Source organism: Schistocerca serialis, chromosome 3 (assembly GCF_023864345.2).
Source record: "Schistocerca serialis cubense isolate TAMUIC-IGC-003099 chromosome 3, iqSchSeri2.2, whole genome shotgun sequence".
In the NCBI taxonomy this organism is placed as follows: Eukaryota; Metazoa; Arthropoda; class Insecta; order Orthoptera; family Acrididae; genus Schistocerca; species Schistocerca serialis.
Window position 1 is genome coordinate 16,240,881 of NC_064640.1, and position 25,682 is coordinate 16,266,562.

Consider the following 25,682-nt stretch of genomic DNA (forward strand, 5'->3'; position numbering starts at 1 on the left):
CTGCCACACCATACAGCAATCTTTTCTAAATCGCTTTGCAACTGATACTGGTCTTCGGATGACATTAGACGGTAAATTACCCCATCATCTGCGAACAACACAAGAGAACTGCTCAGGTTGTCACCCAGGTCATTTATACAGATCAGGAACAGCAGAGGTCCCAGGACGCTTCCCTGGGAAACACCTGATATCACTTCAGTTTTACTCGATGATTTGCCGTCTATTACTACGAACTGCGACCTTCCTGACAGGAAATCACAAATACAGTCGCAGAACAGACGATACCCCATAGGCCCTTAGCTTGATTAGAAGTCGCTTGTGAGGAACGGTGTCAAAAGCTTTCCGGAAATTATGTATATTCTCGACCGTGGGAAACGTTTTAATTGAAAGTCACTTCCTGGTGTCGGCGAATAAACATAATATTGCAGTGCCTTCGGACATACATGCATGTCAACTAAAATGTCTCCCCTGTACGAAAATGTTGTGACTTAGCAAGACAGCCAAGTCACAACGAGAGGAAGCCGAAAGGCACGCGTTAAGCTCACGCAGATTGGCGTGAGGTCTGGAACAGTTAAAAGGAAATGAGAACTTAGAAAATGGACGCAGTTGCTGTAATACTTAACTTTAATCCACATTTGTAGAACATCGCTCTTGATGATACATGCTTCACAATATTAATTATCAAAGCTATGGCGCCTCGCTAGGTCGTAGCCAATGACTTAGCTGAAGGCTATGCTAACTATCGTCTCGGCCAATGAGAGCGTATTGGTCAGTGAACTGTAGCTAGCTACGTCGTCTGTACAACTGGGGCGAGTGCTAGTACGTCTCTCTAGACCTGCGGTGTGGTCGCGCTCGGTCTGCTATCACTGACAGTGGCGACACGCGGGTCCGCCGTATAGTAACGGACCGCGGTCGATTTAAAGGCTACCACCTAGCAAGTGTGGTGTCTGGCGGTGACACCACAGAAAATATACATAATGAATGTATGAGTGCAGGTTGTGGACACATGGTTGACGACATATGGAAGTTTGGGTCTAACTGTGGAGCATGGTCGGATGGTTTAATGGTAGTGACTTGCAATTAAAACGTCAGCCGGCACGGTATTTCAGTCTGTTAGCCGGCGGACGGCGTGGAGGTAGGGCGTAGTGTGGTGTGCGCTACACCGTCTGTGCTTCCGCGAGGTAAGTCTTGCGCTTGCTGCAGCTTAAAGTGATGTATGCAGAACATTTCGAGAAGTAGTGAGTAGCATGTAGTGATGGCCCAATCAAGCCGAAAACGTACATTGATACTTACTTTTGATCCTCGATATGCTCGACCCAAGTCGTTTGAAGCAGAGAATTGGTTAGAAAAAATATGTGAAGCTCTCCATTAATGATATAATGGGGATCCACCTGTCTAGTGTAGCATGTGTTATGTTTGTCAAATTGCGTAGTGCCGAGTTGTGCGAGAAAATAGTTGAGTCTTCCGGAGGTGTCACGAAATTTAAGCATTCTGATGGAAACGTTGGTAAGTCACCGTTGCACATGCTGGTTTCGGCATTCGCACAGTTCGAATCTTCGAGTTGCCTTTTGAGATTACAACAGAACAAATTAATGCCGTAATTTCACCCTTTGGGAAAGTGCTCAGCAACTTTGCCGAGAAATGGTCAAGCGCGCATAAATTTCCAGTACTAAACGGAGTACGACAGCTTCGAGTAGAGTTACAAAAGCACATCCCGTCGTACATCAATGTCTGCGGGTATAGAGGGATTGTAATTTATGACGACCAACCGCGAACCTGTGCCGCCTGTAACAAGCCTGGGCACGTTAGCGCAGTGTGTATACAGCGGCGCGTTGCACAGCTGCCAGCTGGCGAGGCCACCAGGCCACCGGCGATGACAACACTGCCTGGAACTTACGCCGTCGTGGCACGCGCACGGCCGACTGCTTCCTCAGACTCTGAATAGTGTGAAAATACAAGTATTCCAGACACTGAAATTCGGATAGACGTCAGTGCCATCATAGCTGACGACCTACAAGAGCCCCGCCAATCTACAAAAACAGTTGAAGTTCCACCGAAACAGGCACCTGCAACTGCAATGGAAGCAGATCCGCCGGAAGTTGAAGACCGACACACCTTGCAGGAAAGCGAAACTAACTTGGTTACCGAAGAAAGTGCGTCGAGAGGCAATTCTCCAAAGAAAAATAAGAAACGCCAGCTTGCTCGCAAAGGTGCAGAGGAGACAGCTCCCATACTGCGACAAAAAGCGAAGGAAATAGGTAGTAGCTTAAGCCAACAGATCTATAGCAACACGAAAGCAACACCAGTTTCAGAGGAGCGTTCCCCTTCTGTGCAGGAAAAACGAGACGTCCAAGGAAAGCTAACAAAGAAAGTATCCACGCACCCCCAAGAAACGAGCCACTCTCCTGAAGATTCACTCGTACCCCTCACGACGACGTCAACCAGCTGGGCAGACGAAAGCGACCATAACAATGCGGATGAAGAAATGACAGAAGTTAAAGAAACTAAAACAGACTGTCCGCCAGACCCAAAGGTGGACGATTCCTTCAACGAAGACGTCTCCATGTGTAACACCCCATCCGTCACTTATCTGGTTTTGGCGTATGTTCACCCCAGCTAATTGACTAACAGATCAACAGTGTGTGCAAAACTGCCGCAATATCGGATAACGCAAAGAAAGTAATAAGGCCCTGTGACTCCTGATTGAACTGCGGTAGCAGTGTTGACATTAATTGATTCAGAATTGATAACTTTTAATTGAAAAGGGTGTACATTGATGTTATATTCAGCTATTGAACACCAGATGCAAATGTTGAACATAAAATTAATTAAGAAAATGACTTGGGATTTCAACTACTTGATTGAAAACAGATGCAGTCGATTAGAAAAAATTTATATTAACTCCCGACCTTCCATCATCACATTACATGACTCTCCTATCAGGCAGTGGTAATAAATTGCGTTTACGTGGAGTAACGCGCGATAAATCAAAATTAATTCCTATCGACTGACCCAGGCGTAATGCGAAGTGCGAGAGGAATTCCCCAATACACGGCCCATGAAATCCTAGTGGAAACTTTTCCGACGTGATCCAACAAATTAATGTGCCCTAATTCAAGCCGGAGCGGGTGCAATATCGCCGAATTCAACATGGCGGGGCAGCGTCGTTGTGAGGACATCGACCGGCCTCGTGGTGCTGCAAGGCTGCACTCATCTATTCACTCCTATATATCTTGCTCAGTACATAGCTGAACCAAAACACTCTATCTCCAAGCTCAATCGTTCCATTTGCTAAGTCCTAAACTGCAGAGATGCTCACTCTTTCTCAGGCAAGCTGAGTCAAGAACGCCACGTCCGCACTCTAGGCAAGCTGGGAATGGAAGACCCCTACGGAGACTTCTCCCAGTTTGCTCTTCGCCTCGGTTTCCTCTCCAGCAAAATCACTTACGCCAATTGCAGCGCAAGTCTCGTTAATTATGCGTTGCTTCCCAGTGCCAACCAATGCGTTCTCTGGGAAGTGAACAAATTCCCACAAAATTTCCCTTCCTCTCAACTTCTGCTATTTAGGCTCCTCCCAGGCCACCCATCAAGCTTAACATCTGCACAAAACACCAATTTTTTCCGGAATTCTGACTCCCAGGAGAGTACTTCAAATTCCTTGGTCCTACGTTCCCATCAGAGGCTGGCGTATTTCATTCTGCCGCTCTTCACCTGATTTACTTCAGACTCTGCGGACCGTGAATTCAGCGTGAAGTTGCTATAGTCACGAACACACATATTTTGGCCTCTGTTGACCGCTCCACCATAGCTTTGCGCCGCTTTCTCGCATGTTTCACTGAAATTGGGACAACGGACATTTATGAACAGGCGTACAAGTTCTCCGTCTGCTTCCTGGTACACCAGCACTGGGTCAACCACCAACTCACTGTCATTCATCTTAAGGCAGCTGGCGGCCGCGCCCCGTTACCACTTTCTCAGAGTTTGAGCCACCCTAAGCTGCCTATTGTCACTTCCCTTCGCCACTCCCCGCCGGCCATGTTCAACTCTGAATACTTCCCTGGGTGAAACTAGCCTCCAGTAAATAAGCAGGTTTCCACAAAGTTTTCATGTCGTGTGAATTACTTAACATAACCCGACATTAATTATTCCAATACGTCCATACTATACCCTCTACAAGATGCATTGTGCCTTGTCAGTCATTTTCGTTCAGCCCCACTGTTCGCTCAACGTGAGTTAGGTGATTTTTAATGACTTCATATAAGGGGCATAGTTCTTGCCATCTTACACATGAACGAACTTTCTAAAGAACAAGGATACACCGCTGAAACGTTTGCTACTGGTAAATATTATTAAAATGCGTTTTAAAGCTGACGCTTGCGAGCTAAAACAGAAGAATGTTTCTTAGAGTTTGATCAAGCAGAATGAACAATGTCCGACATACAAGCATACAAGATCGCTACAGTAAACCGTAATAAGATTCATAGTTCCTTTAAATTACATAACTTAAAAGATTTTATATATGCTTCTGACAGTGACATTATCCTTTTACAAGATGTGACAGACACTGAACTTGTTAACGTACCTGGCTTCAACGCCATTACAAACCCAGGGCATAGAACGGAAATGGGCACAACTCTGCTCACAAAGGAGGGCATAGTAGTCCAAGATGTGGTAAAACTACCAAACAGTAAAGGCATAGCGGCCGCAATAAACAAAATACGACTCTTTAAGGTGTATGCCCCTTCAAGATCCAGCAACAGGCACCACAGAGCGGAGTTCTTTAAAGAAGAAGTTGTCCTATGTGGATCTCGATATGAATACCCTATCCTTTGCCGGCCGGTGTGGCCGAGCGGTTCTAGACGCTACAGTCTGGAACCGCGCGACCGCTACGGTCGCAGGTCCGAGTCCTGCCTCGGGCATGGATGTGTGTGATGTCCTTAGGTTAGTTAGGTTTAAGTAGTTCTAAGTCCTAGGGGAATGATGACCTCAGAAGTTAAGTCCAATAGTGCTCAGAGCCATTTGAACCATTTGAACCATATCCTGGGAAGAGATTTTAACTGTATTTATTTTAACTGTATTTTGCATGCCAAAGACCAAATTCCCAATTTCAACAAGTGTACTGAACTGGAACGTATGGTTAATGACTTAAGACTAATAGACTCATGGGAACATACGCACGGTGCAGCCCCTGGCTTCACCCGCACCACAAGTCACTCGGCGAGACGTCTAGACAGGATATGCGCAACGAACAATTTGAAACACCTCATTTTGCAGTCCGAAGTATGGCCTACCGTTTTTTCGGATCATGCTGCGTACATATGCACAATCAATCTCGTAAAACAAGGGACCTACCGAGGTAGAGGCACGTGGAAGCTCAACGTGTCACATCTGGAAGACCATGCTTGTCACGAGGCATTTTGCAAAGTATGGAGAGAGTGTGAAAGCAAATTTAGCTCGTACAACTCTGGCATTGACTGGTGGCTGAAACATACCAAACCTAAAATACGGATGTTTTTCATAAATTACTCAAAAGACAAAAACTTTTGGTACAAATCAACTATAGAATTCTACTATCAGTGTCTAAGGGATTTGTACAAGTCCAATGCAACAGTTGTGGGCAACTACGGAATAATTAACAAAATTAAAGCAAAAATTTTGGCACTTCGGCGTAAACAATTGGTAGGCTACCAAGGTCGCGTGCCCAGAATATAGCACAGCACGAGGTCACTTCCATTTATCATGTCATTCGTGAAAGCGAAAAGGCGTCTCTCAAGATATTATCTGAAATAACAACTGATGATGGAAGGAATCGGACGAAGCAAAGAGAGATTAAAGAGGCAATCGTACAGCATTTTGAATCCTTAATATCTAGTCAACCAGTTGACGAACAGCTTCAAGACGAGTTAATGATCAACCTCCAAGGCAAAGCATGCCACGCGGAAGCACAAACTCTCATCTCGGAAGTGACTGAAGAAGATGTCGAAGAAGCTATATATGGAAGCATGGAAAATAAGGCTCCAGGGGCAGACGGAATTCCGGCAGAATTTTATCTCAAATTCAGTGGCCTCGTAAAAGCCAAGTTTACTCTCATCTGCAACGAACTATTAAACCCTTAAAATGCATCCAGAAAGAATTTCGTGAGGGACTCGTAGTGTTAGTGCCAAAAACTACCAACATGAAAACTGTAAGCGCTCTGAGGCCAATTACGCTTTTAAACAGCGATTACAAAATCTTTGGTCGCATGCTCGCTCGCAGGCTGAAATCCAAAATCAAACAAGTGTGGGCAAAGACAGGAAAATTCTCCAGACCCTCTGTGATTACAGGGACCTAATATCGACGGCCGACGTCTGCAAAATGAAATGTACACTCATCTCACTCGACTCTGATAAAGCCTTCGACAGGGTTAATCATCGTTTTCTCCTTCGGCCCATGGGCGCAATGGGCTTCCCACCTAGATTCATTGCAGTAGTAAGAAATACATTAACAAGCAACACAGCCAGATTTGTCATCAATGGACACGTTATCCGCCCGATTGATGTCACCAGCTCCATTAGGCAAGGGTGTCCAATGCCAATGGTACTCTTCGCCATCGCCATCGAACGCCTACTTGCCTCCCTTACGAAACTACTACAAGGACCACAAATACACGGAGAAAAGATCGTGTGCAAGGCGTACGCTGATGATGTTGGCTTCCTAGTCGTGAATGACACTGAAGTAGAGAGCGCACTACAAACAGTAACAAAATATGAACAGGCATCTGGTGCAAAACTTAATAGAACAAAGTCGGGGATTTTCAACATTGGCCGTGGGATTGGGACGCAAACACAGGGGCTGTTACGCGAACTTGTAGCCATGAAATGTCTCGGCACAGATTTTAAAAGAAATATCAAGCACACTATTGGTGCGAACTATCGAAAATTACTAAACAGCGTGCGTGCCTCTGTACAAGCACATAGGATTTGGAAACTCGATGAACTTCAGAAAGTAACAGTGGCAAATGTATACATCACTTCCAAAGTTAATTACGTAGCACAAGTTCTGCCACCACCTGCGACTTTGTCTAAAAGCATCGCACCTGGACTAGGACATTTTGTGAGTCGCGGACGTATTTTCAAAGTCAAATATGGCATTCTGATGCTCCCCACGAAATGTGGTGGGTTAAATCTCACCGATATCAGCAAAAAAGCGCAAGCCTTATACCTTTCTACCACATACAAACAATGGAAAGAACCAAGTGGTACCCTTGCTGCACATTTGTTTAACGAAATAGCTCCTGCTGACATCAGCGCACCTATAAATGTCCAACACATATCCAACGGACTATACCACTTGAAATACTTTTTTGTGGAATACAGCTACGTAAAGGCAAGGGTCCCTGAAAAAGACACCATGAAAGTGAAAGAACTTTACAATAACTTGATGAAAGACAAACCCAGAAACAGTGTAGAACAAAAGTATCCTTGTTATAACTGGGAAACAATATGGGAAAATATTCACTGCCGCAACCTGCCAACGTGTGTCAGATCGACCTGGTACTTTGCTGTCAACAGGAAAATTACGACGAACTCGAAACTTCAGTCTATTCGATTGGCCGAGTCACCGCTGTGTGCATTATGTAATATACCAGATACCGAAGAGCATAGATTGTTGTGTGAAAAGGTAAGACATATGGTTCTACATAAGACAAAAGATAGCGAGCGTCAGCAGAACCACGCCCAACGCCGTTACGCCTGCTGAATTTTTAAACCCTGACAGTATACCTTACCCTAAGACAAACGACACACAATCAACTGGTTGAAAGGCCAAACGGTGCATTACGTCCTAACAAAAAATCAAGCAATAGGGAGGACTTCTGGGTATACCTTACAACTAAGCACCACAAGTTGATGTGTACTAAAAAATACAAAGAAAATTACGCAATTTTTTTAACTAAAACAATACCGTAAACAATAGAAGTAATTTGCATTATACAACCAAACATTCCGTACATTAGACGAATGAATTTTGCTTTCAGTTTCTACTTCACGTAGCAGGACAAGGTTTACCAACAGCAAGTAAAAAGAGAAGATCATCAGTATAGACCAGTTAAGCCTATGTGTATATATTACTTTGTTTTGAGGGAAGCAACCACACAGTTATGAAACTGGCAAATACCCTTTATTTAGTTTTTTTTCTTCTTTCCTTGCCGGCCGGAGTGGCCGTGCGGGGCGCTACAGTCTGGAACCGAACGACCGCTACGGTCGTAGGTTCGAATCCTGCCTCGGGCATGGATGTGTGTGATGTCCTTAGGTTAGTTAGGTATAATTATTTCAAAGTTCTAGGCGACTGATGACCACAGAAGTTAAGTCGCATAGTGCTCAGAGCCATTTGAACCATTTTGAACCTCCTTTCCTTTTCTTCTCACAAGAAGACATATTTGTGTTAATTATGTGCAAAATCAAGCAGCAGAAGCCTACCTTAGTTCATTACCTTTCTGAAGAAGAAAATTTTACATGTCAGCAATAATGAGTTTGTCTCTTTCCGTTTTTCCACGCACTGAGAAAGAAATTTATAGCTGCAGTTACGTTTCCATACCAATTACGTGAATGCCTTCTCAATGGAATTTACTTTTATTTTTATTCAAGCCATGTTGCAAACAAAACGCAACAGAAGGGGCATACTTAGTTTGCCGTTCAGAAGAAGCGCGATTCTACATCATCAAGTTACATTCGCCGCGCGGGATTAGCCGAGCGGTCTTAGGCGCTGCAGTCAAGGGCTGTGCGGCTGATCCCGGCGGAGGTTCGAGTCCTCCCTCGGGCATGGGTGTGTGTGTTTGTCCTTAGGATAATTTAGGTTACGTAGTGTGTAAGCTTAGGGACTGATGTCCTTAGCAGTTAAGTCCCATACGATTTCACACACCTCAAGTTACATTCTTTCTTTAAAGGCGGAGAAGCCGGGCCGAGAAGGTAAAAATTGGCGAGCGTGAAGGACGGGTTCAAGGGGAGGAAGGAGACCCGGAAGAAAAGCGTGTTCGGTGGGAGGGATAGCTGCTCTCTGTAACAAAAAAACGGAGTGAATGGATGAACAACGAACTTGAACAAGTGTCATGCCACGTCCGCCCCGAACAAATACAACAACCAAAAACGAACAAAATGAGATTAAAAACAATGGTAAGGCGACCGTTCGCGAAAAGCCGGAAATCAGGGCTCGAGTCCCGGGCCTGCACAAATTTTGATTGTTGTTATTCTTATATACGCTGATGGTTGTCCGTATTCGCAACTGCGAATACATTTTATGTATTTCGTAACGGCTGTAGTCGTCATTTGTCTGTTCCTTCGGAAATACATGCGTGGCCAAAGACACAGTGCATCGTAATTCTGAGGAACACATGCACTGTCGTTCATGTTGTACATTACTGACGTCGAGGTCAGTATTAATAGTAACCTCAGACTTTTCGCAGATGATATAATGAAATACTCCCTGAAAATGTCTATACAAATCTTCCGTCAAATCTTAAATATTTCAGAGTGATGCAGAAATTGGCAACTTTTTCATATGTACAGAAATGTAGAGTTCTGCTCTTCACAAAACGAAAAAATATAGTACCCTATAATGTCAATGATTCACAGTTGGAATCGGTAAACTCATGGGAATACCAGGATGTAGCAGTTTGTGGGGGTGTGAAATGGAACGATCAATAGACCCAGTCGTATATAAAACAAATAGCAAACTGCGGTTCATAGGTAGAATTCAAGTAAAGAGAAATTTGTTTACAAAACAGATTGCGAACTAAACACTCGTGCTATCCATCCTAGAATGCTGATCAAGTGCGTGGGATCCTCACCATAGAGGACTGACAGCAGATATTGAACGGATTCAAAGGACAGTATGAATGGCACAGGTTTCTTCGACCGAAGGGGAAGTGTCACGAAGAGGCTGAAAGAATTTAACTGACAGACGCTTGAGGATAGACGCAAACTATTACTTGAAAATCAACTTAGGAATTTTCTAGAACCAGTTTTAAGTGATGAATCTAGGAATATATTAGAATCCCCTTCGTATCGATCCCACAAGAATCGCGAAAGCAAGACTAGACTAATTACGGCCCTCACAGAGGCATTTAAGCAACCATTCTTCTCGCACTCCGTAAGTGAATGGAACGGCAAAATACCCGGAAAATCCCCCACACCCTGCCATACACTACACTGATTTGACGAGTATAGATGTAGATGTATATGTATATGTATTTGCAGATGTAAATGTAGATACTCGCCGTGCAGGATTAGCCGAGTGGTCTCAGGCGCTGCAGACGTGGCTTGTGCGGCTGGTCCCGGCGGAAGTTCGAGTCCTCCCTCGGGCATGGGTGTGTGTGTTTGTCCTTGGGATAATTTAGGTTAAGAAGTGTGAAAGCTTAGGGACTGATGACCTTACCAATTATGTCCCATAAGATTTCACACACGTTTTTTGCAGATCCTCGTACACAGATTTCTTGAAAATGCAAGAGGTCGAGATGGGGCGTTCATGGCTGGCTACTCTGTAGCCATTCAGTTTCTGGGCATGATGAAAAACTTGCTGTAGAAGATTATTCCTCTAAACCCACATTATTCTGTTGAAGCTGGAATACTTCCGAAAAGATATGGCTATGCAGCACGCATCCAGTCTACGAATTGCAGAGGCTGCGGAATGCTTTACGTCTATATTGTGTTTGAGATGAGCCTGGTGAAAGCTGCTAACCCTTCCAGCCCATTTGGTTATTAATTACTTCCGTTATTTTTATAACTTTTTTATTACTTTATTGTTGTAATAATTGAAATTTAAAAGAACCTGACTCCTTACCGTTACATTACTGTTGTAAAAATTGAAATTTAAAAGAACCTACATCTACATCTACATTTATACTCCGCAAGCCACCCAACGGTGTGTGGCGGAGGGCACTTTACGTGCCACTGTCATTACCTCCCTTTCCTGTTCCAGTCGCGTATGGTTCGCGGGAAGAACGACTGTCTGAAAGCCTCCGTGCGCGCTCTAATCTCTCTAATTTTACATTCGTGATCTCCTCGGGAGGTATAAGTAGGGGGAAGCAATATATTCGATACCTCATCCAGAAACGCACCCTCTCGAAACCTGGCGAGCAATCTACACCGCGATGCAGAGCGCCTCTCTTGCAGAGTCTGCCATTTGAGTTTATTAAACATCTCTGTAACGCTATCACGGTTACCAAATAACCCTGTGACGAAACGCGCCGCTCTTCTTTGGATCTTCTCTATCTCCTCCGTCAAACCGATCTGGTACGGATCCCACACTGATGAGCAATACTCAAGTATAGGTCGAACGAGTGTTTTGTAAGCCACCTCCTTTGTTGGTGGACTACATTTTCTAAGCACTCTCCCAATGAATCTCAACCTGGTACCCGCCTTACCAACAATTAATTTTATATGATCATTCCACTTCAAATCAATCCGCACGCATACTCCCAGATATTTTACAGAAGTAACTGCTACCAGTGTTTGTTCCGCTATCATATAATCATACAATAAAGGATCCTTCTTTCTATGTATTCGCAATACATTACATTTGTCTATGTTAAGGGTCAGTTGCCACTCCCTGCACCAAGTGCCTATCCGCTGCAGATCTTCCTGCATTTCGCTACAATTTTCTAATGCTGCAACTTCTCTGTATACTACAGCATCATCCGCGAAAAGCCGCATGGAACTTCCGACACTATCTACTAAGTCATTTATATATATTGTGAAAAGCAATGGTCCCATAACACTCCCCTGTGGCACTCCAGAGGTTACTTTAACGTCTGTAGACGTCTCTCCATTGATAACAACATGCTGTGTTCTGTTTGCTAAAAACTCTTCAATCCAGCCACACAGCTGGTCTGATATTCCGTAGGCTCTTCCTTTGTTTATCAGGCGACAGTGCGGAACTGTATCGAACGCCTTCCGGAAGTCAAGGAAAATGGTATCTACCTGGGAGTCTGTATCTAATATTTTCTGGGTCTCATGAACAAATAAAGCGAGTTGGGTCTCACACGATCGCTGTTTCCGGAATCCATGTTGATTCCTACATAGTAGATTCTGGGTTTCCAAAAATGACATGATAGTCGAGCAAAAAACATGTTCTAAAATTCTACAACAAATCGACGTCAGAGATATAGGTCTATAGTTTTGCGCATCTGCTCGACGACCCTTTTTGAAGACTGGGACTACCTGTGCTCTTTCCCAATCATTTGGAACTCTCCGTTCCTCTACAGACTTGCGGTACACGGCTGTTAGAAGGGGGGCCAAGTTCTTTTGCGTACTCTGTGTAGAATCGAATTGGTATCCCGTCAGGTCGAGTGGACTTTCCTCTATTGAGTGATTCCAGTTGCTTTTCTATTCCTTGGACACTTATTTCGATGTCAGCCATTTTTTCGTTTGTGCGAGGATTTAGAGAGGGAACTGCAGTGCGGTCTTCCTCTGTGAAACAGCTTTGGAAAAAGGTGTTTAGTATTTCAGCTTTACGCGTGTCATCCTCTGTTTCAATGCCATCATCATCCCGGAGTGTCTCGATATGCTGTTTCGGGCCACTTACTGATTTAACGTAAGACCAGAACTTCCTAGGATTTTCTGTCAAGTCGGTACATAGAATTTTACTTTCGAATTCACTGAACGCTTCACGCATAGCCCTCCTTACGCTAACTTTGACATCATTTAGCTTCTGTTTGTCTGAGAGGTTTTGGCTGCGTTTAAACTTGGAGTGGAGCTCTCTTTGCTTTCGCAGTAGTTTCCTAACTTTGTTGTTGTACCACGGTGGGTTTTTCCCGTCCCTCACAGTTTTACTCGGCACGTACCTGTCTAAAACGCATTTTACGATTGCCTTGAACTTTTTCCATAAACACTCAACATTGTCAGTGTCGGAACAGAAATTTTCGTTTTGATCTGTTAGGTAGTCTGAAATCTGCCTTCTATTACTCTTGCTAAACACATAAACCTTCCTCCCTTTTTGATATTCCTATTAACTTCCATATTCAGGGATGCTGCAACGGCCTTATGATCACTGATTCCCTATTCTGCACTTACAGAGTCGAAAAGTTCGGGTCTGTTTGTTATCAGTAGGTCCAAGATGTTATCTCCACGAGTCGGTTCTCTGTTTAATTGCTCGAGGTAATTTTCGGATAGCGCACTCAGTATAATGTCACTCGATGCTCTGTCCCTACCACCCGTCCTAAACATCTGAGTGTCCCAGTCTATATATGGTAAATTGAAATCTCCACCTAAGACTATAACATGCTGAGAAAATTTATGTGAAATGTATTCCAAATTTTCTCTCAGTTGTTCTGCCACTAATGCTGCTGAGTCGGGAGGTCGGTAAAAGGAGCCAATTATTAACCTAGCTCGGTTGTTGAGTGTAACCTCCACCCATAATAATTCACAGGAACTATCCACTTCTACTTCACTACAGGATAAACTACTACTAACAGCAACGAACACTCCACCACCGGTTGCATGCAATCTATCCTTTCTAAACACCGTCTGTACCTTTGTAAAAATTTCGGCAGAATTTATCTCTGGCTTAAGCCAGCTTTCTGTACCTATAACGATTTCAGCTTCGGTGCTTTCTATCAGCGCTTGAAGTTCTGGTACTTTACCAACGCAGCTTCGACAGTTGACAATTACAATACCGATTGCTGCTTGGTCCCCGCACGTCCTGACTTTGCCCCGCACCCGTTGAGGCTGTTGCCCTTTCTGTACTTGCCCAAGGCCACCTAACCTAAAAAACCGCCCAGCCCACGCCACACAACCCCTGCTACCCGTGTAGCCGCTTGTTGCGTGTAGTGGACTCCTGACCTATCCAGCGGAACCCGAAACCCCACCACCCTATGGCGCAAGTCGAGGAATCTGCAGCCCACACGGTCGCAGAACCGTCTCAGCCTCTGATTCAGACCCTCCACTCGGCTCTGTACCAAAGGTCCGCAGTCAGTCCTGTCGACGATGCTGCAGATGGTGAGCTCTGCTTTCATCCCGCTAGCGAGACTGGCAGTCTTCACCAAATCAGATAGCCGCCGGAAGCCAGAGAGGATTTCCTCCGATCCATAGCGGCACACATCATTGGTGCCGACATGAGCGACCACCTGCAGATGGGTGCACCCTGTACCCTTCATGGCATCCGGAAGGACCCTTTCCACATCTGGAATGACTCCCCCCGGTATGCACACGGAGTGCACATTGGTTTTCTTCCCCTCTCTTGCTGCCATTTTCCTAAGAGGCCCCATTACGCGCCTGACGTTGGGGCTCCCAACTACCAGTAAACCCACCCTCTGCGACCGCCCGGATCTTGCAGACTGAGGGGCCACCTCTGGAACAGGACAAGCAGCCATGTCAGGCCGAAGATCAGTATCAGCCTGAGACAGAGCCTGAAACCGGTTCGTCAGACAAACTGGAGAGGCCTTCCGTTCAGCCCTCCGGAATGCCTTTCGCCCCCTGCCACACCTTCAGACGACCTCCCACTCTACCACAGGTGAGGGATCAGCCTCAATGCGGGCAGTATCCCGGGCAACCACAGTCGTAGTCCGATCAGGGGATGCGTGGGACGAGCTGGCCGACCCCGACAAACTCCCATCCGGACCCCCACAGTGATGCCCATTGGCAACAGCCTCAAGCTGTGTGACCGAAGCCAACACTGCCTGAAGCTGGGAGCGAAGGGATGCCAACTCAGCCTGCAGCCGAACACAGCAGTTGCAGTCCCTATCCATGCTAAAAACTGTTTTGCAAAGAACGTCTGAACTAATCTACAGAGAGCGCAAACAAATCGACAAAATTTAAACGGTTATTAAAATACAAGATTGCCTAGTAAATGCAGTAATGCTGCTACTTGCGCACTGCTGACACTGCTCGGCGGCGGAAGGAGACTACGGGAATTTACACTATTCAGGTACTAAAACGCGATGCTACAACTCTCAAATACTATAATACGCCCGAAATTTATGAATTAAACAATGCAAGTACCAAAAACACGCAAAGAAATTAAGAATTAAACTATGTAACAAGTGAGTGAGCTAGGAGTATACGACTTGCTGCTGCAGCTGCTTATCCAACGGCGGCAGGAAACACAGTGACTGTGACCAACCGACACTGGCCGTTCAAAACAAAAACAGAAGACAAACGACTACGCGAATTTACACTATTCAGGTACTAAAACACGATGCTACAACTCTCAAATACTATAATACGCCCGAAATTTATGAATTAAACAATGCAAGTACCAAAAACACGCAAAGAAATTAAGAATTAAACTATGTAACAAATGAGTGGGCTAGGAGTATACGACTTGCTGCTGCAGCTGCTTATCCTTACCGGAAATTTTTAAAAAAAGAAACAGCAAATCTTTTCTTAAGTTAAAGAAACGGAGGTAATTGCCTGCGCCAGAGGAAGCCACAAACTCCTGCTTCTCAAAGGAATTTAGCAGTCGTATTGTAACAACAACAACGCTGTACTATTGTACAAATAAGTAGTTTTTTTCTTCTGATTTTTCGATAAACTTGAGTAATTGATGTTCTGCTTTCATTTCTTTTTTGTTTCATGCCATTGTGTTAAGAAAAGTGTTAACGAGTTTCAATGTGAAAATTAATGTTTATGTCAAATGTCAAGCAATATTGTAATAGAATTGAAATGTAACAAATGTTGAAACTGTTGCAAGATGTTTAAAATTGTGACTGTGCGTCTGGTCCATACGTAGGCAATGTGTTAGGATATGTAGAATGCAAAACCTCGGGTGAATAACCTGTCTGTAAGGGAGCGGTAAAAGGTGGGTGGCAGGCGAGCGCGGGAAAATGCGCAAGGGCGGTGCACGGCACAACGGGCTCAGCAGCAGTAGTTGGGAGTTTGGCATTGGTCTGAGCAACACCTTCTGGAGCGAGGAGGCTCTCCTGGAAGACGTAGTTTCACTGAGCCTCGGGTATGCTGTTCCAACGCCCACACAGCATGGCAAAATTCCATAGGCACTAAATGGAAAAGTATTGCGACGCTAAGAAGAATTAAAGTGCCGATACGTGAAGAGCCATAGCTGTGGTTGTATGTGTGCTCTGTGCCTCGCCATCTCGCCGCTCGCCAACTACCGCATCGATACAAGCAGGTTGAAACTTTTAGTACTGTATTCGTATGGACCATAGAGTGAACTGTTCAATAATAACCTAAATTTTACCAGAACTTTCCTCTCATTTAATTATCCTCACAACTAACCTAGACAGGGTCCTTTCCAAATGTTGTGCAATCCGAGTGTCCCGAAATGAAAAATTAAATTTTGTGTTAATAATAATTAATTGCAGACCTAGTTATGTTAGAATGGTGTTTAAAGAACTGTTTTGTTAATGAACCAGTAAATGAATAACGAAGGTCTAACGAAGTTGAAAGATAACTTTAATATTGATATAGTAATGAAGTTTAATTATTTCGAGACAGATATAAAGGTATTTAAATGAACAGTAAATAAGAGAAAAAAAAGAGTAGTAACTCATATACTGGAAATCTTGAACGCATAATAATTTCAGTAATCAATTTTTTTATACAGTTTCAGAGTCCCCCCCCCCCTCTTTTATTCATTTGAATTCTGAAGTGTTCTAAATTGATTTGACCAGCAAAAGTTAAAGTCAATATAAAAGTCAAAATTTATCAGTGTTTTATCTTTATCAAAACTGACATTTTGTGTGTGGCTCGAAAGTGCTATTTCTAGGGTAACCTATGCCCGATTTTAATTAGATCAGTAGACAGTACGAAGTTTTGTAGTATACATTATAGTGTAGTGTTATGTATTCATGGTTTTTCCATATCAGTACAGAACGTGAAACTATCAGTTCAATAGATTTCCCGGTTCTAAAATTTTACTATATTATGCAGTGTTACTACATGTTGTTTTGCATGAATATACAGCAACTTGTACAGGGAAGAAGCTCAGTTAATGCCTAATTAGGCTGGCGACCATATTATAATTAAATTGGTAGCATCTTCAGTGTTGCTTTTGGTCCATATTGACGTGTAATTGCATTTCGAACTTGCTTGACGGATCATTGTTATCACAGAGTGGGTGTGTGGTGTCACCGCCAGACACCACACTTGCTAGGTGGTAGCCTTTAAATCGGCCGCGGTCCGTTAGTATACGTCGGACCCGCGTGTCGCCACTGTCAGTGATTGCAGACCGAGCGCCGCCACACGGCAGGTCTAGAGAGACTTCCTAGCACTCGCCCCAGTTGTACAGCCGACTTTGCTAGCAATGGTTCACTGACAATTACGCTCTCATTTGCCGAGACGATAGTTAGCATAGCCTTCAGCTACGTCATTTGCTACGACCTAGCAAGGCGCCATTATCATTTGCTGTTTATGTTGTGATGCATGTACCGTCAGACCGATGTTCACCAATTATGGATTAAAGTTAAGTATTCCAGAAGCTACGTACTTTTTTTACTAGACTCAACTCCTTTAACTGTTCCAGACCTCACGCCAGCCTGCGTGAGCTTAAACGCGTGCCTTTCGGCTATCTCATAGTGGCTTGGCTGTCTTGCCAAGTCACAACAGGGTGTAAGTCTGATTAGCCATCATTCAGGTACACGCGGTCAATATCTATACGAAAATACTGTCTTGTAAGGTGAACCCCGCTCACTTACCATAGTACAGGCTTTAATGAATATTGTGTGCAAAACGCGCACGTTACAGTATGGCAAAACAGCTCATTAGGAAAACAGAGGAGCAACATGGAGACATTATGAGGCTAAAAGAGAAAGTTTTGAGGGCAGTATGAATCACTGTGAGACGGGAATTTATTGTTTGTACCACAGGATAGCTTCAGAGTTCCGCTTTCAGCAAATAACAGGGAGGCGGCACTGGATTTTCTTTATCTGTGGGACGAATGCGCGGGCACGAACGACGAGGATTAAATGACGCTACCAGAAGGATTTGTCGCCGCGGGCTTTCAGATGTGAAGATTTGACCATAAAATTCTCACTGCATTTGACGATGGTGGGAAAACTTCGGTCTCATGTGCAGTGAACAAGGAGCAAGGGAAGACTAACGTCTAAAGTCCCGAACACGTTGAAGTCAATAAAGACGGAACAAAAGCGTGGGTAGGACAAGGACAAGGACAAAGACAAGGACGCCAAAGAACAGCGGCGGTTTTAAAGGAACCATCCCGGTATTATTACAACTTGAATTGGGGCAAACCATGGATGAAATCCAACATTAGATGTTTGATGGAGATTTAAAATCCGTATCTCCTAAATGCGATCCAATTGTTCTAGTCACCGCAAACAATCGACACAACCGTTTTTTCACGCTTAACGTATTTGTCTCTTGTACGATAGCAGCCTAGTCCACAGCAATGACATAAAAAGGTCATACATTTTACTCCCAGTGATAATTTTCATTTGGAAAGGATGTGTGCCGAAAAATCGCATCAAATTTAAGGCAAAAATTTGTCTGTTCTTTATCCACCCTAAAGCTTACTACCGTAATGTAGCTGAACACGGTACAAATTATAAAATCTCCAGACGGATCGAGCTAGCCATCAAAGCTTGAGTGCGATGTGTGTGTAACATCATTATTTTTATCTTATTGGTCGCTTCTGTGTTGAGGTTTGGAGGATCTGACCCGATTTCCACACGCTGGTTTCTTCGACGGTATCTTCTCCCATTCAGCCATACTACAAATTGCTTTGGAACGAAGTGCTTAGGAGCATATGACTGGCCCTGAACAAAGCTGCGTTCATGAAAAGTTTAAAGCTTACCTGATGTTGTTGGCGTAACTTCCTTCTCCGCAAATTCCAGTTCTCTTCCTTCTATCCAATAGCGACCCAGTACTTATGTCACATGGTCAACATTATGAAAGATTTTCTCGTCTTTGGATTTTTCTGTTTTCCTTTTAACATCTCAGCCGCTAAGTTTACTTCTCGTTCTTCCTCATACCAGCCAACTTCTCCAAATTTGATTCCTTTTGTTGTCTGTCATACGGCTCTGTTAGTATGTCATTACTCACATGCAACAGGAACGTAACGATGAAATTACTGTACACAGTGAAACTTCCTGGCAGATTAAAACTGTGTGCCCGACCGAGACTCGAACTCGGGACCTTTGCCTTTCGCGGGCAAGTGCTCTACCAACTGAGCTACCGAAGCACGACTCACGCCCGGTACTCACAGCTTTACTTCTGCCAGTACCTCGTCTCCTACCTTCCAAACTTTACAGAAGCTCTCCTGCGAACCATGCAGAACTAGCACTCCTGAAAGAAAGGATATTGCGGAGACATGGCTTAGCCACAGCCTGGGGGATGTTTCCAGAATGAGATTTTCACTCTGCAGCGGAGTGTGCGCTGATATGAAACTTCCTGGCAGATTAAAACTGTGTGCCCGACCGAGACTCGAACTCGGGACCCGAGTTCGAGTCTCGGTCGGGCACACAGTTTTAATATGCCAGGAAGTTTCATATCAGCGCACACTCCGCTGCAGAGTGAAAATCTCATTCTGGAAACATCCCCCAGGCTGTGGCTAAGCCATGTCTCCGCAATATCCTTTCTTTCAGGAGTGCTAGTTCTGCATGGTTCGCAGGAGAGCTTCTGTAAAGTTTGGAAGGTAGGAGACGAGGTACTGGCAGTAGTAAAGCTGTGAGTAGCGGGCGTGAGTCGTGCTTCGGTAGCTCAGTTGGTAGAGCACTTGCCCGCGAAAGGCAGTGGTCCCGAGTTCGAGTCTCGGTCGGGCACACAGTTTTAATCTGCCAGGAAGTTTCATATCAGCGCACACTCCGCTGCAGAGTGAAAATCTCATTCTGGATACTGTACACAGTGTTAATAAAACTGACATTTCCAAAATGCCATGTGTGTATTAATATAACTATTATTATTGTTAATTCTAACATTGTCATGTACAGTTAAAGTATTGTGCATACTGTAATGTTAACTTACTACAGGTACCTGATTAGATGTAGGTGAACTAAATGCATAATCGAAATAAAATACTTTGTTTGCATGTTTACGTGAAGGTCTGCTGGACTGAAGCCAAAAACATGAGTCAATATACGGGGCGTGACAGTCAGAAAATCCTAATAATCAAGCAGCATCTAAGAAACAAGGACAAGACAAAGTATTATAAAAAAGTTGTGGCTAAAGTACACAAACGTCTGTGAAAACTTCGTCTCTAAGACGGATATGTAAGGATGAAACTTTAATGTTATGTTTAATCTCTGCCATTGCGGATTAATTTATTCACCACTGTAAGGTAACGGCATTGCAGGATCAGCTTGGGTCATACACAGCCAGTTATGACGACAATGTGACGGAAACAAACTCAGGGGCCGACACAAGAGCAACGCATTCCAGAGGCCCTTCTCCTTAAAAAGCGGTTGCGAAAGACATACAATTTCTCCCACTGTCACCATTCGAGAGGCAGAGGTTTTCAAACGGACATCGTAACCGTGGGACTGGAAAATGGCATGAAATCGCGAGTCAAAAAGCTACAAGTAATTAACATGGTGAGAGATTTAGTTTAATAAATAAAAAAGGCAAAGAAGGACTCCTACTGAAGGGATATGTATATCTAGGGTTAAAAGTAATAAAATATTAATGTTTTGCAACAAAGGAAAAATGCCTGCCTTATGGTGGAGGGTATGCTCCAGGGCTGCACAGCTGAGTAATATGTTCCATGGAAGTGTGGTAGCACATATGAATGAGTAACTACGCTTAGCTGTATATACACTGCCACACTGACCGCCTGTCAGAAACCTGAATAAGTACCTTTTTCTGCGCGGACCGCTGTGAGACGTTCAGAACACACACATTGAGATTCTGGCAGGTATCGACAGGGATGTGGAGCCTTGCTGACTGCGGTGCATATTCACACATGAATAGTGCTAATATTAATATTACTGAAATTTTTAGTTCTACATTTAGAGGTACTTCTTTTTACCATTTCTGAAACAGAAACTATGGAGCGAACAGCCCGACCGAAGCGGTCCCACAGATTCTTGATTAGATTTAAATCCTGGGAGTCTGGTAGGCACGGGAATACGATAAACTCATCCTGGTGCTCTTCGAACCAAGCACGTACTCTGTGACGTGGCATTGTCCTGCTGGGAAAAGCCGTCGTGCCGAGGACGAAGGAACTGCATGTAGGGATGGACGTGGTCGCCAAGTGTGGATGCATACTTGTGCTGATTTATTGTGCCTTCCAGAATGACGACATAACCCAGGGATTTTCACGAAAACATTCAATAAATCATAACGCTCCTTCCTTATTTGCTTTCGGACGGTTCGCGCCGTACACACCAACGGCCATCTGTCCGACGGAGCATAAAACGTGATTCATCCGTAAAGGCCAGCTGTTGCCACTCACTGGACGTCAAGTCGCGGTATTGGAGTGTAAATTACAGCCTTCGTCGCTGATGAGTGGTAGTCAGCTTGAGTGAATGGAGCCGACGCCTGCTCCAGAGGTTCATACGTAGCAATGTCCGCCGAATGGTCGTTGAGGAGACACTGTTGGTACCCCCTGGTCAGGGGCATGGATAATTTTTTCTTCTGGGGGGTTACAGTTCCGTTCAAGTACAAATGTTCATTCAGATTAGTGTCGCAAAATCTCAGCACCTGAACTGTCGTAAACTGTTTCAGCGTTAGCAGATGGACCACAGGTTGCGTCTACTGAAAATTTTGTTACTGTGATCGTGAGTGATGGTACCGGGTTGAGAGGTGTGCATCAACATCATATAGAAACCTGTTAAACTGAATACTCACAGTGGCCAGTTGCCAATGCCACAATTAAAATACCCTAAAAATCTTATGTGTGGCACCATTTGCATTTGCCTTTTTAAACAGTTTTAACGTGAATTTTAATTTCAAATCCAGTTAGATTCATACCCAACAAAGACCTCACACACTTATCTCCAGAGCTTTTAAGAAATATTATACCCAAAATAGAGCCACCCAAAATTCTTAAGACTCAGAAATCTAGGAATAACGATGGCTACCAATTATCACAGACTGTATTGGAAAATACCGGCTACTGCCGTTCAAATGGCAACGTAAGTTCACATGGAACAGTTTGGAACTTTTCGTTAAGTTCCTGTGGGACCAAACTGCTGAGGTCATCGGTCCCTAGGCTTACACACTACTTAATCTAACTTATGCTAACGACAACACACACATCCATGCTCGAGGGAGGACTCGAACCTCCGACGAGGGGATAACATGGATCACTCATTATGTCAATAATGAATATGAAACATTGGTACAAATAAAGAACAGAAGCTCCTTTAGACTTGCCAACAGCAGGTTTATAGGACGTCCTTAACCGAGTGCCCCTGACACCCAATAAGCTTCTAGCGAGTCAAAAGAAACAGCGGAGAAATTCTCCAGTTGGAGCACAAGAAAAAGGAATGTGTTTCTCTTTAGAAGACTGACAGGAAAGGGAGGAACCAATTTTCTCAATCCTCATTCCGCCTTCCTCGCCAAAAACTTTGGCATGCAAACATATTGGCGCTCTACAAAGTACATTCTAAATCCTTTTACCCAGTCACTCTATGTAATTAAGTATACATATTCAGCATCTCCCTCTAACTGACACTGTCTATAATGCATTTCTTCCACTATCTCCTTTGTCTCTCACTGATTTACAATGTATCCCATTGCCTACTTATTTTTTTCCCTATAAAACCAAGGTAAAAATTTCCGTTCAAAAAGAGTCCTGTCCTACATCTACGTGTTACAGTTCGCCAGTCTGGGAGGCTCCTGACTCGCTAAGCCAATGTGTGGAATCCACTCATCTGTATTTTTCATTTCCACTGTCTGCTCTCTCTTTTGTTCCCACTGCTTTTATCTCCCTCCGTCTCTCTCTTATACCGCCACCGTGTCTCACTGACAATCAATATACCCTCGCTCTTTGGCACCCACTGCTATTGTCTTCATTCATCTCTGTTTCTCTTCCATTACCACTCTCTGTCACCCACCATCAGTATCTCCTCTCTCTTCCTTTCCGAGTGGCACTGTCTCCTCTCTCTCCCACCGTCACTGTCTCTCTGCTACTCTCTTTCAACACAAGAAAGCGCGAATATATTCTCACGCCAAAATTTTTGGTGAGAAAGTCTGATTGTGGATTCAGGCAGCTGGTTCCCCACTTTTCTTTCAGTTCTTTAAAGAGGAACATACTCGCATTTTTTGCGGTCCCACAGGAGCGTTTTTCCGCTGCTTCCCTTCTTCCAAAGTGTGCTGTTTATATAAAACGAGTTCTATAGGTCACTAAAATTTTGACAATTTATATATTTCGACACATATATATACTTTGATACATACAAACAATAAACAAGCATGTATAATATAAGGTCAACACAAAATCATTTGGTTCACTTTTTTTTCTGGATGCTTTGCTCATCGATAGCTATTAATCGAAAATGCTCAACTTATGATTTGTGTATTACATCTACGGCATCAAGGGATCACAAATTTAGCATTGGAGGGCAGCGTGGAGGGTAAAAATCGCAGAGGGAGACCAAGAGATGAATACACTAAGCAGATTCAGAAGGATGTAGGTTGCAGTAAGTACTGGGAGATGAAGAAGCTTGCACAGGATAGAGTAGCATGGAGAGCTGCATCAAACCAGTCTCAGGACTGAAGACCACAACAACAAACATTACATCTACATCTACGTGATTACTCTGCTAATAACTGCACGCGGGAAAAACGAGCACTTAAATTTTTCTGTGGGAGCCCTGATTTCTCTTATTTTATCGTGATGATCATTTCTCCCTATGTAGGTGAGTGCCAACAGAACGTTTTCGCAATCGGAGGAGAAAACTGGTGATTGAAATTCCATTAGAAGATCCCGTCGCAACGAAAAACGCCTTTGTTTTAATGATTACCACTCCAATTCACGTATCATGTCTGTGACACTATCTTCCCTATTTCGCGATAATACAAAGCGAACTGCCCTTCTTTGTACTATTTCGATGTCATCCGTCAGTCCCACCTGATGTGGATCCCACACCGCACAGCAATACTCCAGAATAGGGCGGACAAGCGTGGTGTAAGCAGTCTCTTTAGTAGACCTGTTGCACCTTCTAAGTGTTCTGCCAATGAATCGCAGTCTTTCTTTTGCTCTACCCACAATATTGTCTATGTGATCGTTCCAGTTTAGGTTATTTGTAATTGCAATCCCTAATTGTTTAGCTGAATTTACAGCTTTCAGATTTGTGTGACTTATCGCGTAATCGAAATTTAGCTGATTTCTTTTAGTACTCACGTGAATAACTTCACACTGTCCTTTATTCAGGGTCATTTGCCACTTTTCGCACTTTAAAGGAGAAAAAAGTTATTAGAAATATTGAACTGAATTTTCTGTCTTTCCAGGCTTACATAATTTTCGGCAGTCTCTTTAAGTTCCTTTCAGGCACGTTAAGACCTTTTTTCACCCATTTTTTGTTACTGAATATCAATTTGGACAAATCTGCACAGGCGTGAAATGCCCATTATACGCGAGAGTGCGTCACAAAGTTTTTGGTGACCTCAGAACCGTTGCGATGACCCTAGAACATTTGTTATGTGTTCAATGCGTCAGTTAAACTAAATTTACCACCCAGACCGAATATTAAGTGCAAAATTTACTTGCAGACGTACGCTGTCTTTGAACCTCTGGATCTCCGTAACAGATAATGACTTGGAAAAAAGTTTCAGGTTTCCTCGAGAACGACGAAAATTTCGACCATTTACCGTGAATAGAAATTGTAGAAGTGGTACCCAAAAATGATGGTTTTTCTGATACACCATGATAACGATACAGATTTTCGAAAACAGGAAAATGACGCTTCTAGATGATGTCCAAATAGTGGACAGTTAAAGTTTGAACCATTTCCTATTGCTATTTATTTAGGTAACTGCGGCCCACTGCGCAAAAATGGCTTAAACCAGTTTTTGCTGTTTTCTGCATGAGAATGGTAACTTTGAACCTCTGGATCTCGGTAACGGATAATAATACCGAAAACAGATTTTAAGCTCCCTATGATTTTAATCATAAGAACGTGAAGTAAATATTTCGATATCTGTCATGAACAGAAATCATAGAAGTGGCCATTTCCACAATTAATACTTTTCGTAAACAAAAATCATGGTTTTTTTGGTATTTTTTCAGGAACCGCGTATGAGCAAATGGTGTTTTCATTAGCTGCCTTAAGTCCACCCTAGACGACACCTAATGCAAAAGGTAAAAGAACCTCCTGATCTGCTCAATTTGAGTGGTCTATGACCATTCTTATTCACTAGCCCAACTGCTATCCAAAACACTTGATCCCTTATCTCTGTAATCAATGGAACCCGAGATATGACACCGCCCTTCGGAAGATATTGGTACCGTGCACGAGGCACGTGTCACATTCTGTTAGGCGTAAAGTCAAACGCCGCACGCCAGTCGGGAACGATTGAGAAGAGATGTCTGTGAGAAGATGCCAGCCAGTCGCACGCTGACCGACCCCTCTCCACGACGACAACGCGACACCAGCGGAAGAGGTCATAAGCGCCGCGACTGACTGACGACGCCTAGTCGATGAGTAGCTTCAAGATTAGCGAGTTTTATAGCAGCTTCGAGATTGGTCACCTGTATAGAAGCGACTTAGGGTTGTTTATACTAAAGAACATTGCTTATTTTGAATGTCACCCTTCGCTTGCGACACTTCTGTGTAATTGTCAGTCAAGTATTGTAAT